The following is an 18,520-nucleotide window of genomic DNA, read 5'->3' on the forward strand; positions in this document are numbered from 1 at the left end:
AATAATAAACTCAGCAAACACATGAGTTAAGAGATGCATCTGATCATTCAGTTAGCTATCTGCTGTTTGCTAAAACCTCAGTGTACTCAGGTAAACGTTGATTGTTGTGAAGCTATTTTTATGGAAGGAAAAAGGGGGAGAAAAAGCTTGATGTACGCCAAACTGCACAAGAACTGAAAATCAGTGGCAACAGGCCTTTTTCAATTCATTTAATTTTTTTGTCCATCCATCCATTGGCTTCAGCTTCTCCTTTTTGGGGTCACGGGGGGCGCTGGAGCCTATCGCAACTGTCTTAGGGTGAGAGGCACGGTACACCCTGGACAGGTCGCCAGTCTGTCGCAGGGCTTTTTTCTTTGCAATTTAATTTTATTTATATAGCGCCAAATCATTGCAAACAGTTGCCTTATGATTCTTTATTTAGGAAGGTAAAGACCTTACAATCATAAAGAGAAAACAGAAAACCCCAATAATCACATGACCCCCATATGCGAAAACATTTGTCAATTGATGGAATTATGGTGCAGAAATTTTGGGTGCAGAAAAGAAACATCAGATTTTGGTCCATCATGTTATACCAACTGAAAAGTGTCAGATGGGAAATGGCTTCTTTGAGCTTGGCAAAGATTCCAAACACAAACAAAACAAACAATGAAACACTAAGTCTGGGATTGGCCTCCTCAGCATGAAAACCTCAACTTTATTAAAGCAGTTTGGGATCATCTTTACACAGAACAAGACAAAAGGTTTTCAGCATCTGAAGAAGAGTTTTGAATGTCCTGCAAGAAGCCTGGATAACTATATCTGAAGACTACAGGAAATTACAGGAAAGCTTTCCTAAGAGATTTCAGGCTGTGTTCAAAAATAAAAGTGGTCATATCAAATATTGACTTTGAAGCCCGTTAGAAATGAGCAAACTCTGTTTTTGCCTTACAAACTGTATTTCCAGGTATCTTTACTGATGTTTCAACAAATTGCCTTACTTATTTCCTAGCAAAATATAAAGAAATCAAGGGTGACTTAAAAGTTACTTTGCTTTTAGGTACAGATTAGTCAATGGATTAACTTTTAAACTCTGCTAGAGTTTTGCCCCTTTGGTAGTACCGCCTCTGTCAGTGCGCCCCAGGGTGGCTGTGACTACAATGTAGCTTGCCATCACCAGTGTGTGAATGGGTGGATGACTGGATGTGTAAAGCGCTTTGGGGTCCTTAGGGACTAGTAAAGCGCTATACAAATGCGGGCCATTTACCATTAGTAACATTTTCAGAATGATCAGGAACGTTTGAGATGTGGATTGCAGCACTGCATATTTCTACATTTTTGCATGTTCAATTCATGTTGTTAATCTATCTGTGTAAAATGAGAGGATATCAGGACACCTGTTGTTCTTAAGTGTGTTATCTCAAACGGTGCCCCTCTGCTGCTATAAGCTCAGCTTGAAATTAAACTAAAGGGCCATAACAGAAATATCACAGTTGCACAAGTTGGACAACCTGTGGGTTTGTTTCCCAAGTACAGATACTGACTCCTTTTTTTTGTACTGTGCCTGGGTGGGGTTTTGCACATCTGTATTTAAACAGCAACAACAACTACAACAAAAAAAACAACTAAAAAACTGAACATCCAATATCTGACTGCAAACCAAATGTTCTGAGGGGTAATAATAAAGGCAAAGTTAAACATAGCTCTTCTGACTATGTGAATCCGACATTCTGAAAGTATTTTTTGATGCTTTCAGTCTACATGAATAGCTTGTATAAGAGCTGAGTCCTTGTAGGAAAATGGTGAGATCTGTCTCCTTTGTGGCAGACTTAATGGCAATACTTAAATTTAGGTATGGGCTGGATGATAAATACATTATGTCAGTCTCACGAATATTTGCGCGCTAATAAAAATATACAGTGGGAAAGGATGTTCTGGCTATTTGTATTTAAATGCTATTCATGGCAGTCTCAAAGCATTCACGTGCTATTCACAGCTTCTGTTTTTGCTGTCTGTTAGTGTGCGTGTGTGTTTGCACGCGCACTTGTGAGGGCAGCTAAGATTGTGTTTCTGACTTATGCTTTTTCTGCAACACTTTTCATCATAGGAAATCAAAAGTCTAAACCTCTTTTGACACTCTATCTTCACTCTTTGTCACTGTCTCCTCCTCAGAATGACCTGTCTACCTGTCACTCTAATTGACATTAAGTGTCCTAATGCCAGAAGTGTCAACACACACAAAATGTCCTAGCATTTACTTGCCAATTGATTCCAAGAACACTGTAGAGAAAGGTGTATGTGTGTGTGTGTGTAAAGTGACCTTTCTGAAAGTCGATGTCATTTAAGATTCTTTAATGCAAACACACAAACGTGTACAAGTAACGGTCCATTCAAAGATTTTCTTTATTGCCCTTTTCTCTTAAATTATATTTTATTTGGGCTTTTTTCACCCCATTTTTTTTATTCTTTTCTGTTCCATGATCTCTTCACCCACTCCATCCCATTCTGTCTTAGTCTGACCCTGTTTGATTGGCAGGGCCACTGGTATGAGCAGAGGAATTGAACCCAGAGGCTTGTTTCACTTTGCATCTAGACCATTTACCATCTGATGTAAGTGGCTTCAGGCATGGAGGGAACCTGACATTTGGCCTCCAAAATGGTCTCAAGGATATGCATGAACACATACACATTCGTGTGCAGTGCAAACCTACAAATAGATGCTCCCTATAAGTGACTCCAGAAATTCTCTCAGTTTTTACTCGGTGGCCTTGTTGGGGGAACAGTGGTACATTACTGCACTTCTCTCTCTGCCTATTTTCCAAGTTCCTGCTGCTTTCCCAACTCCTATTCAGCATTTTTCTCACTCCATCACTCCCTCTTCCCTGCTTCTTCCATGAATTCTGCTTTCCTACACATGCATGCATTTGCACACACCATCACCCCACCTCCCTCTGAGCTGTCAGGGAGAGGAGGTGGAGAGGCAAAGAGCTGAGCCTTCTGGGAGTTGGTGTTTTATTTTTTTTAAAAGCCTGAGTGGGCTCGTGGTCTGCATGGCTGACAGTCTGGATTTGATACCTGGCCTGATTCAGTCACTCTTTCAGATCAGCCTAGTCCACCATGCCATGCCATGGCACAGCTCAGATGCCCCTGTGTATATTATTGGTGGCCAAATATACGCAAGGCTAAATATCAAAAGTCATAAAGTTTGGGAGGAAAAAAATCTCTCACTCTTCTACTTACAATAAAAGCAGGAAATCCAATGAGTAAAAAGAAGAACTGCTTGAATAAGTTGTTGCGCAGGTTACTCAATATGAACCTGTACTCTTTTCTTTTTCATTCCATTTATATATTTAATCCTTGTTTTGGAAAATGAAATTTGTTGTGATGTAAACCCCGTTTTGACGCTGTTATGGGCTTTAGTTTCCCTTGAGCATCTCCTAATTTAGTATTTTAGACTCTCCTTTTACCCTTCCTCTTGCCTCCCTATCCTTGCATCTCCTTAGCATATTTTAATAGTAGAATCTGATAGCACAGTTGGCCTTCTTTGCTCTGCTCTTGCTCTCTCTTCTTCTCTCTAGTTTCGTCTGCTCTCTCTTCTCCTCTAACCAGTGTTTTTCACTCTATTTGTTGTGATAAATGACTGTTAGATGTGATTTCCCCAGGATCATATCTCTCTCAGGGCCACACACCATAATTAGGCGGCGTGATTAATAATTCATTCTTTCTCTTTTTCTCTTTTGGAGTCTCTGTCAGAGTGTGTATGCGTACATTTGAGCACGGCAAGTGTGTGTGTGTGTGTGTGTGTGTGTGGGCGTGAGAAATGTGTGTGTGTGTGTGTGTGTGAGTGTGTGTGTGTGTGTGTCTGTGTGTGTCTGTGTGTGTGTGTTGTTGTGTGTGTCGCGAGAATCCATCTATATTGTAGAGAAAAGAGCGATATGAGTCATTTTCCTTGTTTGAGACCAAAACAATGAAAACGGTACAATAAAAAAACAATGACAATTAGTTCACTGTAGAGACTTCATAGATTTTACACATCACTGTGTAACACAAAGAAGATACATTTAGTGCAATAAAAACAGAGGCGTTCCCTCAAACGTGAATGCCTGTACACATACAGAAATCCGTGCTATCGCTTACATTTCATTTTGCACAAATGTATAAAATACACTCTGTGTGTGTTCAGAATGTGAGAGAATATTTTATCCTCTTCACCTTTGTCCATTTTTTCTTGCTTTTAAGAAGGACTGTGGACTGTTGATAAATATCAGTGTCTTATCTTTTATATGCACCATCAAGCTTTCACAAAGTGGCTTTAAGATAAGCCTTTATGCTGTTTTCAGGCAGTTTCAAGGAACTGGTGTTGTTATACAACAGCAAACAAGACATACACTAAATAAACACGATAGTAATAAAATAAATCACTTAGATATATCATATGCATAATATACATTTAAATAATATTGATCATTAACCACTAATGGATCCCAATGTAACTTTGTCACTGATTCTTGCTTATTGTCATTCATTCCCAGGTCGTAAGTGTCTTAATTCTATGAACCTTGTTCTTTCTGTTGTCTGCTCTACATTTCCACGCTAATAAGAATATTCAGGTGTGCAGTGAATTTTTCTTGTCATAGTTGAAGCATAGCACAGCTGAAAGCTGCAGAGCATTCAGGACACTAAACCAAGCAAAATATATCAGGTGCTTTCTTGTACTTTTGTTGTCAAATGTTTTCATAACTATTTTCCATGCACATAGATTTTCTTTCCTGTTTTCCTGTTTTTCTCCCTTTTACTGCTTGTTAGGTTGACATGTCTTAGTTCATTCTCTCTCCTTTATTCTCACCACCCCTATTTTCTTTCTGTTTAGTTTTTTTTTTTTTATAGCACAAATATCAGCTAGACTAATTGATCTCTTTACAACACTCCCCACATCTAAAATAAATTAGATTCTTCCACAGAGGGATTGGCATATATTTGTTTTCCAGAGTTCACAAAGTCTTATAGATAGACACAACAGGAAATTAAACTGTGGGAAATCCACTAAAATTCTGTAGGCGTTTAATGCTATTGCAGACAAAATAATTTCAAGACTTTTTACAGGCTATTTTGCATATGCCACGGTTAAAATTCACAGTGGGAGCAGTGTGCTATTCAAGCCACAAGCTAGCGATTACTTAAAACCCTCCTGGCTTTCCTTATGGTTAGTTTTTTTTTTTTATAACACCCGCCACTGTGCTAAAAACAAAATCTATTTTCTTGTTTGTTTCTACAATAAATAGCAGGTGTACTTTTCTGTCGAGTGAGCATGATGGAATCCCTAAAGAGTTTTAAATAAAGTACATGCTATCTTATTAACATTTAATATTTTTTGTTGATCACCGAGGAGTCAAACAAAAATGCTAAACTGCCACAAAGTGCACATTACCCATGTCCTCTTAATGTGGGTTAAATGAAAAGAAAGAGGTGTCATATCAAAGCACAATACACTGAATCAGTAATATCAGGTTAAAAGTCTGCAGGTGCAGCAGTCTGGATCCTCTCTCATCCTGACTTGCATTAACTTTTTTCTCCGAAACAAATAAATTAAACAAAGACATTTTTATCTGTTTCTTGGTTGGGTCAACAAGGCCTTATCTCAAAAGGCGTGTCTCCATGACACTGGACAGATATCACGAAAGCACAAAAATATCAGAGAAAATAGAGAAAGGCAGAGATGGATGTGATATCTGGTGCTGCATTAAATCAATATCTGATTACGGACACAGAGGAAAAGTTAGAGCGTGTATCTATGTGTGTAATGGCAAGAAAGAGAGAGGTTATCAGGTTGGGATGGAGGATAGGTTGACAGCATTTAATACTACATCTGTGACTGTGCTTTTTGATTTTAAAATGTGTGCTTTTGTTTGTTGCCAGCTGTCAGTCTTCTTTTGCACCGGATTTTTCACTCACATAGCCCACAGATCGATAGTTTGTGATTGTGTATGTCTGTGTAAGTGTGAGATTGGGGAAAGGGGATTTAAGTGCAATGGGAACCAATAAAGTGTAAATCAGAGCAGACACAGTGTACAGTGAGCTGATTTCTGTCTGCCTTTTTATAATCGAGCTTGTTGGAAAAAAATAAAATATTTGTAATAATAATAAAAAGTTAATGTATGCACTTAAAAAGTATGCTACACATTTTGTTTTAAAAGACTTTATTGTTTAGCTGTTTTAGATGATTCTGGTTGTGTTTTTTGTCTACTTTACTTTGGTTATTTATCTTGAGTTGTCAATGTTTAATTACACAAACAAAGACTCCTCTGCATTTGTTCTTTCTTAAGAACTTACAGAATATTAGTGGTCACTCTCACTAGCCGATGATTATATGCTGGAAGAACACTGTAATTATCAACTTAAAATTAAAAAGCTATTAGAGTAGGGTAGGTTAGGGAATAGGTTTTATTCTGTTGCATGGTGCATTCATGAAAATGCATTATGTTTTTTTGCTGTCTCCCTGCCTTAGCAAACCTCTCATTGCCATACATGTAGATGACTTTGCCCAATATTTTCAGTCTTTACATTTGCATAAGTAAAGAAAACGAAACATGGTAAATGGTAAATGGCCCGTATTTGTATAGCGCCTTGCTACTCCCTAAGGACCCCAAAGCGCTTTACATATCCAGTCATCCACCCATCGACACACACATTCACACACTGGTGATGGCAAGCTACATTGTAGCCACAGCCACCCTGGGGCGCACTGACAGAAGCGAAACATAAACCATAATACTAAGTAGCCTCACTGAAAACTCTGAAAACTGGGGAGTGAGTGGCCTAAGCAGAGAAGCCCTTTCATCCAGATAATAATAAATATATTGCTATTTTGCAGCAATTAGACAACCAGAACAGTCACAGAAATTCAGCATCTCAATCTGCTTATGTTTCCTTCACTACTTTTGGATCTGGATCATGTTTATTTTGTCTGTGTATGTTTCTAAGTCTGCCTTGCATCTCTCTGTCTTCCCCATGCCGTTGTATCTCTTGCTGTTTTTCATCTCTTTATGTTTCTCTCATTTTCCTCTTGTCTTCTCTGACTCACCAATTCTCTTCTATTTTTCCTCTTTCTCTCGGAGGCTTTCATGTATTTGAAACTTTAAAATGCAACAAAGTGCAAAGTAGTGGTAGACACTGTAAATTATTCAGTATTGCCATCGCACAATCGCAGAAACAGCCACGGTACTTCTTATATTGTGATGGGCCTGCAATCACTCATTGCCATCTTGTAGTAGCAAAGGTAGATAAAATACACTGTTTATTTACCAAATAAAAATTTGTAAACCATTAGAATGATTAAAAAGACTGCGTATTTAGAGAGTTGTTTTGTGATTCTTGTTCTTTTATTCAATGCACAATGATGTATTTCATTGCATATAATTAATTACACAGGCGAGTAAACCAAATACCAAGACTGAGCTGACTAATATGGCAAAAGAAACATTTGATCTGAAAATGTGAGTAATTATAAGTAGAATCTAACATGATTTAGAAAGCTCTCTCTGTTATGTGCCCGAAAGAAAAGCATTAAATTCATTTAAAAAAGCAGAAAAAGTAAAAAAGACAAAACATTATGCCTCAGAGGCGATTTAAGTATGCAAACACATTCATACACAGGTGTAGACACACACTGTTGTCCCTTTGCTGGGCTTCTCTTAAAAGCATTTGCATGTTACACATTGGTGAAGATCTGGGTTGGGGGTCTGTGTTTGTCCCGTATGTGATGGAAAGAGAGAGTGTGTCACTGTGGTTAAAATAAGGAAAGAGGGAGGTAGTATGAATAGCTTAAAAAATGGGTAAATGATAAAAACAGACAATATTCAAGCAAGCGTGTTCATCTGTGTATGTTAGAAAAACAGGGCACTATTTGGTTGTCCTGATAGGGGGTAGCTGTGAGTAAGAAAGGGCAAACAAGAATAAGACGTAGCATAGGTCTGTATGTATGGGTCCAAGTGCTTGACAGGGGGCCTGTATATGTCAGAAAAAGGGCCTATGTGCAATCAGAAAAGGATATAGCTGGCATAGCGTCTGTGAGAGGAAGACAGAGCGAGAGGAAAATTGTACAAGATAGAAATAATACTGAGAAACATAACTTCATCAGGGATAAAATCATGGAGGTATCTGCAGTACCACAAATTGGCAAGGATGGAAATAAATAGAAATATATAGAAATGTATACAACGAACACTGTAAGAAAAAAACTGGACTAGTCAGTGAAACTCTCTTTTGCTTTCTCTATCTAGTAAGTGTTTAAAATGAGCGAGTGGGATGAGTGTAAGTACAAAACATCCTTTAAAAAATACCTATTATTATTGTTGAAAAAAGCATGGATGAAGAAGGATATACGCATAGATGGACGTCGGATTTATGTGGATCACGACTACCCGGCAGAAATCATCCAAAAAATACCTATTATGTGTGAATGTTTGTATTTTATGGTTAGTATACAACAATAATCCCTTAACAGCTGTTGCAACCATCAGACACCAGAGACAAGGTTTGCATAATTGTATCTTATTTTAAAGACAATGTAGATTATTGTACATTATTATTTTTAATTGTATGATTTTTTATGAAAAATTACCTTTCTATAAAATACAAGTGTGTATGATCGTATTTTTCAGAACTCTTATCGTCTTAACTTTTACTTGTGAACATCTGTTAGTAGCACATGTACAAATTTCAATAAGGAGCATAGAAACATGGCATTTTTACCAAAATACAGTTTTCACTTCAGCATGATCTAGCAGACTGTGTGTATTTACTTGTATGTGTACAGTGGTTTGTGATGTGTTTTTGAGTCTGTGCATGTCCTTTGTTTCTGCAAGCTCATTCCCCCAGAGTCCCCTCTGTCCTCTCATTGACAACCTCACCAGCTTGGACACTCACTCTCTTTGTCTTCCACACAGACACAAGCACTATAGATCTGCTTATCTTCCCTGTGTTTTACAGTCAGTGTTGACAAAAAAGCACGAAAAGGAAAATTAGGCATCTTCTCTGAGGTTTGAAATTATCAGTAAATAGAATAACCTTTTGTCAAAATTTAAAATTTTTGTTTGAGCATACTTCTATGTGTAAGAATAAATTAGTCAGTGTGAAGGGAGAGAGGTTAAAAGAGGTCTGTTTGTCACTGATATTTCTGCTTTTTGGCTCCATTCATGCATTTTCTTAAATACTTAACTCGGGGTCACGAAAGGAGCTGGTGGCTTTCCTACCCCTTTCTAGAGGTGGAGTACACCCTAGACAGGTCAGAGTCTATCCCAGGTCTAACAAAGAGAGACAGACAACCATAGGAAACCATAGTAGGCAGATGTTTTTGGGGTTTTTTGCAATGTCTTACATGCAATATAATTGGCCTCTTTATTTTTTTTTTAAGAAATTATTTACATTTTACAGTTGATTTTTGGCAACCAACATCATTTCTTTGTAAAACTTTGTTTTATCTATTGAGAAATTAAGTAAATAGGTTTCTGCTCTGTGCAATCTTTAATCAGAAGTAATGGTGGCAGATGTCATATAGAACATAACAAATATAGTATTCAAAATTGGGGGAAAAGTGAAATTACACCATAGCTCACTAATCTGCACTAAACCAAATGAGGTAACATTCAAGTCACAAAATTGTAATGTTGTTTCATAATCTGCAATTGCATACAACATTCTCTCTCTTTATTTAGTATCTTTGTCTCTTAATTACTCTTAACTACCCTCTACCAGTGCAACCAAACAGTCCTCTCTTTTTCTGTGGGCAACTCCAAGGGGTTGTCCTGCTGTAGATTTTAAAATAGCACCCTATCCTGCTTTCTCTCTTTCTAACATTTCCCTTGACATTATAGGGTTTGATATCTGATGGCAACCCAGATCCGACAGCTGGTCAGTGGAGGCTGAAACATTTTAAAAAGACCCAGCGTGTGTCTGTGTGTGTGGATGCATGGTTGCATGTGTGCATCCAAGTGCACAGTGAGGTGTTGAAATTAAGACTGAATGGATGATGGACTGCCAGGCTGGAATGAAATAAACTCACTAAAATGTACAAAATTATATGCACCTTTACCCACAAACACACTCACACACATGGTTTTGGTGGGCTTTAAACCAAACTGACAGGGGGTTGTCTGCGACAGTGCGTTGCATCTATGTGTCCAAACACTCACACACAAACAATGAAGGTGAAGGTGGTTGATGGTTATGACAGCGTGATATCGTCCTGTGGTTCCGCCTGGCATCGCTTCCCCTATGTTTGAGTCTTTGTCTGTCTTCCTTTAGCAAAAAACATATCTCTGACAGCTCTCTGTGTCTGTGTGTGGTTCTATCTGTCTGTCTATCTGTCTGTCTGTCTGTCTGTCTGTCTATACCTACCTACAGTATCTCTTTCTTTTTGCATTAGTCTCATATCTCCCTATGTTTCTCTCTGTGTAAGAAATACACACACCTGCTGTCAGCCACTGGCTGTGCAGGTGCTGAGGGGAAATGCTGTAAGTGACAACTTCCTCTGAGCAAAAAGAGAAAAATTGTTCCTTCACCTTTTTTTTCTTGTTCTCCTCCGGTTTCCATCCTTTCCATCCTGCCTTGTATTCTTCCAGGGGATGTTGCCTCTCTTCTTGCCAGCGGTGCATGCCTATTGGTGTGTGTGTGTGTGTGTGTGTGTGTTTGTTCTCTATTGTCCTTTGAATTTCCCCTGATACCACCACTTTCCTGTAGCACACTTTGATAAGACAACCTGTCCTCCCTGCACTTACTACATGGTGTGCATCAGTGTGTGTGTGTGTGTGTGTGTGTGTGTGCGTGTGTGCTTATGTGATTTTTTTTTTTTTTTGCAGCTTTGAGGGTGACTTAAAGGGAAAGATTTTTCTACAGCTACCTTCTGCTTCTCTTAAGGAGGACAGGCTAGCAAGGGGTCAGCAACAGGGTTGAATTACAGCAGAGCCACAAGGTACTGAACTCCTCTAACAAAAACAATGCAAGTTTTCGAGGGGAAGAATACAGTTCTCAGTAATCATCATGATCAAACACCACACTAACATTTAGTTTAGTTGTGATTTATATTCACTGATGAATATTTAAACATTTAATACATGAGTCACATACCTCGATTGAGGAATAAAATGCATCAGTTTCAAATCAGATGCTGTGGTTCTAAAGTGGCATATATTGGATGCAATGGCAAACTTAACTTTCAAATCTAACTTCCTAATTCAATCACATTTGCTGTCTCTATGTTTTTATGTTTTATTTTTTAAAGCTGGGACTAAGCGATGTGTGTTACACCCTTGATGACAGTGTTTCTACTTCTATTGCAAGGCTACTGGAGGTTCCCCAAAATTGGTGTATTTGTATTTGCTTTCCCTCTTGGGTCAGTGTGCCAGATATCCTCTTTTCACTTTCAACAACCCATTGCCACACACAGACACACACTCATGCTACTGGGCAAAATAAATAATATAATATGAATGCATATATAGCACACAAACACAAAACGGGACGGTAAACAAACAGGTTCTCCAGGTGCTAAAGAATGAGGGATTAAGAGAATCAATGAGACTGCAAACAAGATTTTTATCTCAACTGACCATTCTAGAAGCTAAATTGCTTAATTGATAGCTAAATAGATAAACAGGGGGGGAGATGTCAATCATCTCCCCTAATCAGCTCTGAGACTCCAGATGTGCCAAACAAGTTACACACTAGTGTGAGTCCAGCAAGTGCGTCTCACAAGACACTGACTGCTGCCAAAAGAGTATCTTTATATCTGGGTTTATAGGCTAAGCTAGTCCAGTCTATGTAACTGGCTACACGCAGATAGATGTTCGGCTCTATGAAGTATTTAAAGGGCTGTTTTATAAGAGATTGTGATTGTTTCTGTGTTTTTTGTCTAACATCTTTCCTCTTCTTATCAAATTTACTTTTCTATAGTACGCTTAAAATATAATTCATTGGTTACATAAAAAACAATACGAAGTACTATTACCTATAAACTCTGTATACAGTATAAGAATGCTGTGGCTGGATAACTGAAAGGAATGGGGTGCCAGCACATTAACCAACCACCACTATAAGAACTGTGTCTTGCTAAGTGCAAGAAAATAACAGTTAGTTGAATAAATAAATGAATTAATTAAGTTGTATTATTACTTTTTTCTTTTTCGAGAATACAAGACACCACAGCAGTTTGCTAGACAGTCATCTAATTAGATAAATATTACGATGGATTTTAATGAGCACTGTCAATGAAATTGTCAAATTATGTATTTCTCATACAAAATAACCAATAACCTTATTAAACCACAATGAAAGTAGTGAAATTATGCAATGGCTAGCTTTTCCAGGGTGTTACATCAAAGGAATAACAGTAAGTGATGGCTTGATGGTTTGATGATTAATTACCCGCTGAAGAAAGTAATCCATCATTCTACATGTTACCTTACTTTCTTGTTACTCCATAAAATGACCTGAAACACATTGTCACATAATTACCAGTTAACTACATAAATCTGAAGCTACAGTTCAATACACCAAAACATATTTCTATCACAATGACTACACGCATACGATCTCTATTTTAGTGTATACATGTGAACAAAAAGCCAACAACACAAAACAAAGATGAAAACCAGCCGATTTTGTGGCACAACCATCTCTAGGATTGTTTTCAGAGGTCAGAAAAGAATGGTGAGAAAGCTTCAAGCTAAGTTGGTAGCAATAACTCAGATGGCCATTTTTCTATCCTGGATAAGCAGAAGGGCTTCTCTGAACTTGTTGATCCTTGGAGAAGACCAGACCAGTTGCCATTTCTGTAAGATAAAAACAGGAAACTGAGGCTATAGTTTCCAAAGCCTTATCAAAATTGGACATTAAAAGATTTGGAAAATGTTGCCTGATCTGACGATTCCCAATTGCTGTTGCAACATTCCAAAAGTCAGATCAGAATTTGGCATAATTCTACCTTGTATCAGTGGTTAAGGTTGCTGATGATGTTGCAGTGTTGTCAGTGATATTTTCTTTCACATTTTGGACCGTTAGTACCAGTGGAGGATCATTTAAATCAGCGGTCCCCAACCTTTTTTGTACCGTGGACCAGTTTATGTCCTACAATATTTTCACGGACCGGCCTTTAAGGTGTCATAGATTAATACAGCAAAATAAAACCAGTACCGGTACCAAAAAAGAAGATTTATTCATAACACAAAGGTGAAAAGAGAATAGTGTTGGAATAAAATATCATCCTCTTACTCCTTATCTCAAGCCTCATCAGAGGTCAGGGCAGTAAAAATAAGAAAATGTGAAAATGAGGCAGCTAAACAAGAACAGCTCAGATACCCTCTGAGAAACAGTTTACAGTCTCACATCAGGTGAGAGTTTATTTGCTAAGGGTCTGAGTCCAACAATATTAGATTAACTTCAAAGAAAGTTTTACTACCCAACAGCTAACAGAGGCTAACAGCAGCACCTGCTGACAGAAAAGTTCAGTTCAACAACTCACCTGAGTATCATTGTCCTTTGACAGAACTGAGTTTCACTGACTCATCTACTCGTATCTGACTCATTTGACAATGTTTTACAGCCTCCTCCAGAGTAAAAAGACGCAGGAACATATTGACAGCTGATGTAAACAGCAAACTGACAGCCTGCAATCGCAGTCAGAGTTGTTTGTCCTTCAGTGGCCAGAGATATGTACTTGAGTATGGAGGGGTAGGAAAACAGTCGAATGACTAAAGAGTATTACTAGTATTATTGTAATTAAAGTTCAATTGCATTTTTTTAAACAAAAGTATTTTTTTTTTGGTCTTTTTTTTTCATACAACCTACAGCTCCATCTATTCATCCGTCCATTCAAGAAACTAATTTCCAACGCTGGAATAAATGAATCATTCTTCTGGTCACTAAACCAGAGCTTGTGACCACAGGTGAGGGTAGGAACCTGATGGGTAAATTAACAGCTTAACTTTAATACTTGGCTTTTTACGTGGCTCTTTTTGCCATAACAGGTTGGTACTGTGGATGGTATACCAGTGAGCCCCTCAATACAATATGATACTTTAATTTAGGGCCCATGGCAAACAGTAAATGTATAAATAGTTCACTTTATGAAAAGTGTATAGGCAAAATTGAGTATTTTTTAATTTTCCCTTAGGGCAAGTTTGTATGTTTGAAAAGCAATAATAATAAAAGCAATGATGTGGCATCATTAGGAACAAACTGATTGAAAATGTCATAAAACTGTAATGATTAAAAAAATGTGCGATATGACAAAAAATCAATTAAATTAAATTCAGTTTTATTTATACAGCACCAAATCACAAGAACAGTTGCCTCAAGGTACTATATTGCAAGGTAAAGATCCTACATAATACAGTGAAAACAGAGAAAACCCCAAAAATCATATGACCACCTATAAGCAAGCACTTGAGAAGGAAGAACTCCCTTTTGACAAAAACCTCCAGTAGAACCAGGCTCAGGGAGTGACAGCCATCTTTCGTGAACGGTTGGAGTGAGGGAAGGAAGACAACACAAAGACAAGAACCAGAACCAGAGATTAAAAATAACTAATAATTTAATGCAAAGAGGTGTATAAACACGGAGTTATTGAAAAAGTTGATTGAAGAAGATACACTAAGTGCATCATGGGAATCTTGAACCTGCATATTTGTTTAATGTGCTCATTGAAGGACATATCCTGGTCAAAAATGACTCCAAGATTATCCTCACAGTGTTACTGGAGGCCAGAGTAGTCCCATCTAGAATAAGCATCTAGTTAGATACCATGTAACTACGATTTTTAGACCGAGCATCAAAAACCTCAGTTTTATCTGAATTTAGAAGCAGGAAATTAGAGGTCAACCACATCCTTATGTCTTTAAAACATTCCTGTAGTTTAACTAATTTGTGTGTGTTATCTGGCTTCATGGATAGATAAAGTTGGGTTTCATCTGCAGAGCAGTGAAAATTTATGCTATGCCTTCTAATGATACTATGTAAAGTGTAGGATATTGGTGAAACATGTATAATGTAAACAGAATTGGTCCTAGCACAGAACCCTGTCGAACACCATAATTAGCCTTATTGTGTGAAGAGGACTCTCTAATCGCTGAAATAAAATATCGTCCACAGTATGGAACGCTGCACTAACGTCAAGCAGGAGAAGTCCACTGTCAGAGGTCATAAGAAGATCATTTATAACCTTCACTAAAGCTGTTTCTGTACTGTGATGGGCTCTGAAACCTGACTGATTAGCTCAAGAACAGTGCATAGACAGCTTCATCGAATGGGTTTCCTTGGCCGAGTAGCTGCATCCAAGCCTATATTACCAAGCGCAACACAAAGTGTCAGATAACATTCTCTGAAATGAAAAATCATGCTTCTCTATCTAGCAATCCAATGGAAAAGTCTCGGTTTGGCAGTTGCCAGGAGAATGGCACTATGCAACTGCATTTTGCCAAGTGTAAAGTTTAGTGGAGGGGGAATAAAGGCGTGGGGTTGTTTTTAAAGAGTTCAGCTCAGCCCTTTAGTTCCAGTGAAAGTAAGCATACCAAGACATTTTGGATATTTTCAAACTTTATGGCAACAGTTTGGGATGCCCCCTTCCTGTTCTAATTTAAGTGTGCATCAGTCCACAAAACTCTCAAATGGACTTCTGGAAGAAAGGTCAAAGATTCCCATAAACACACTCCTAAACCTTGTGGAAGGCTTTACCAGAAGAACTGAAACTACCACCCCACCCCACTAGGGTAGGGTGACATCTTATTAAACCTTATGGATTAGAAATGGGATATCATTTAAGTTCACATGTGTGTGAAATCAGATGAGCAAATACGTCAGGCAACACAGTGTACCTCTATAAACCAGCTACTGAAGCTATCTGTAGGATGGGAGATAAAGCTGGCAAAATGAGCAAGAGCCCATTTGTGGGGCTTTCATCTTGTGTAAATGCCACACTTAATTACATGTCTTTTCATTTCTATTTTGCACAGAAGTACAGGTTCACCAAAGTCAAGCAGTTTGTAACCTGCGCGTGACCATGGTTGTAAGGCAGTTTGCAAATGAAGGTCAGATGACATATTTTGACCCATTCGAACAACCTTGACCCATTGTATCAGTAACAGGAATAACACCTGAAGGTCACTACTGCCTGCAGGAAAGTGTGAACTCCTGCAGTGGTTTTTGTTTGCTTAGTTTTGAGTGTTGGAGAACAATGTACTGGTGTGTGTATGTGTGAAAGTGTCTGCGTATGCGTATGCACTAGAGGACAGTGTTATATTGTTTTGGAGCCTTGTGGTTGGGACAGAGCTAACACCTGAATGAACCTGTCACTGCAGACACATTGCTTTTTCAGCTCCAGCGATTACACTGCACCCAAACACACTGAACAATTTTTGGGTGGTGCTTTGTACATGTGTGTATGTGTAAGTGTGTGTGTGAAACAGGGAGAGGAGTGTGTTACTTGTGCACTGCCTGTGTGCAAGTGTCTGTGAGTGTGAGAGAGACAGGAACAGATAGCAAGAGTGACAGAGCGTTGTGTCTCAGAGTGTACATGTCTAAACTACTGCTGTGTGTTGGGTTTCACCCAGGAAAATATGAAATAGGGCTACTACTGTGTCCTTCGGGGTTTAATAATGAGTCATTTTGAGGAATATACACATGAACATGCATACATAGGGGATGGTAGACAATGGCAGTATTCAAAAATTCAAAGACATCAAAACCTTAATTCAAGTGAAAAACAGAGGATTGCTCCTGAATATTTCATATGCAAAAAACACTAATGGAATTGGACTTGATAGTTAAGAGGATGTTTCAAGTCCAAAGATATTGATATCATTACCTCATGCTGCATTCATATCATATTGGAGGAACAGTATTAGATTAACACATCAACATCTACCCATCCATCAGTCACTTCCTCAGTGCTTGTCCAGGGTTGTAGGGATCAGTTCTCATAAGGTGAGAGGTGAGCAACACCAAGAAAGGTCTGTTGCATAAATCTAGTCAGTTAGTATTAATTTTTAGACAGTATGTAGCATGGTGGTTAGCACTGGTATCTTACAGCAGAAAGGTTTTGGGGGGTTTTCTGTTTTTTGCTGTGTCTGCATGGGTTTTCTCCAGTACTCCAGCTTCCTCCCATAGTCCAAAGACATGCAGTTGGTGGAATTAGTTAACTGGTGATTGTAAAGTGTCTGTAGGTGTAACTGGTTGTCTGTTTCTGCGTTAGCCATGCAACAAACTGGTGACCTGTCTAGTGTATACCCCACCTCTCCCATTATGTTAGCTTGGATAGGCTCCGTCAACAGTGAGTGGCATAAGTGGAAGATGATGCATAGAAGGATTGTGGAAAACACCAACATCAATTTAGAGGAAAAGCATATAGCACTGTGCAAAAGTCTTTAGCCACTCCTCACTTCTTTATATGTGGTAGGAAAATGAGAAATAGGTGCAGCAAGCTATTACAACTTCTGCAAAAATAAATAGGCTTCTGATGAGGCTTCAGTGAACAGTAGACAGATCAACTGAAGAGCCAGATGCATCTCTTAAATCCTGTGTCAGGTATAGCCTTCGACTGAAAATCAGTGAAAAAACAGCTAGTTTCCAGAAAAAGCCTTTGAAAGACCTTCAGAGCACCTGAAGAACTAATAGTCAAGACCATTTTAAACAATTACAAGAATGTCAGGCTTCTTGGAAGGAAAATAAATACATGTAATGGGTTATAGTAGTACAGGATCTAAGGCTAAAACAGAGTTTGAAAGTCAATATTTCAAATGAAAACCAGGCTTCTTGAAGAACATCTGGAGCTCTTCTTTGGATGGTCACTGCATTTTGTGCCGAGATGATCTGACACCGCTTTAGTAATGTTGAGGTCTAGGCTCTGAGAATTATAGTCCATGATGGATAGTGTTCCACTTTGTGGTTTTTTTTTTCTATCCAGGTATGCTTTCAATGCATTGGTAATATATTTAAGATCATCGTCATGCTGAAAAATGAAACCATTACCAATCAGACGTTTTCCAGATGAAATCCAATGGTGGATTAAAATCTGACAGTACTTTTCTGTTTTCATGATTCCATCAGTTTTTACAAAATCCCCAACGCCACTGGTTGAGATGCAACCTCAAACCATGACAGAACTTTGAGCGTGTTTTACAGATATCTGTAGAAACTCACCATTGTGCAGTTCTTCTGATCTCCTACATAAATACTAATATATACAAAAAAGGTGAGTAAAAGTAAATCAGAAATTCCAATTTTCATTCAACATTCCATAAGGCCTGTTGCCACTGATTTTTTTGTTCAGCACTTCTGTAACTGGGCATACCTCAGCTTTTTCTCCATGTTTCTCGTAATGGTTTAATTGAGAACTTTACTGATGAGGCTTCAGCAAGCAGTAGACAGATTAAGTGAAGGGACAGATGCATCTCTCAAGTCCTTGTCAGGCATAGCATTGGACTGAAAATCTGTGAAAAAGCAGCCAGTCTCCAGTGAAAGACCTTCAGAATGCCTAAAAAACTATTGCTCA

General features: G+C 38.3%; 1 protein-coding gene across 1 annotated transcript in view; it reads left to right on the plus strand.

The window, feature by feature from the left end:
• The window catches only part of si:dkey-215k6.1 (transmembrane protein 132C), a 261,586-nt gene that overhangs the window by 163,145 nt on the left and 79,921 nt on the right, over positions 1-18,520 (plus strand). The window lies entirely within an intron of this gene.

The sequence above is a fragment of the Haplochromis burtoni genome, unplaced genomic scaffold (genome assembly GCF_018398535.1).
Source record: "Haplochromis burtoni strain Fernald_Lab_line unplaced genomic scaffold, NCSU_Asbu1 Contig_54, whole genome shotgun sequence".
Classification (NCBI taxonomy): Eukaryota; Metazoa; Chordata; class Actinopteri; order Cichliformes; family Cichlidae; genus Haplochromis; species Haplochromis burtoni.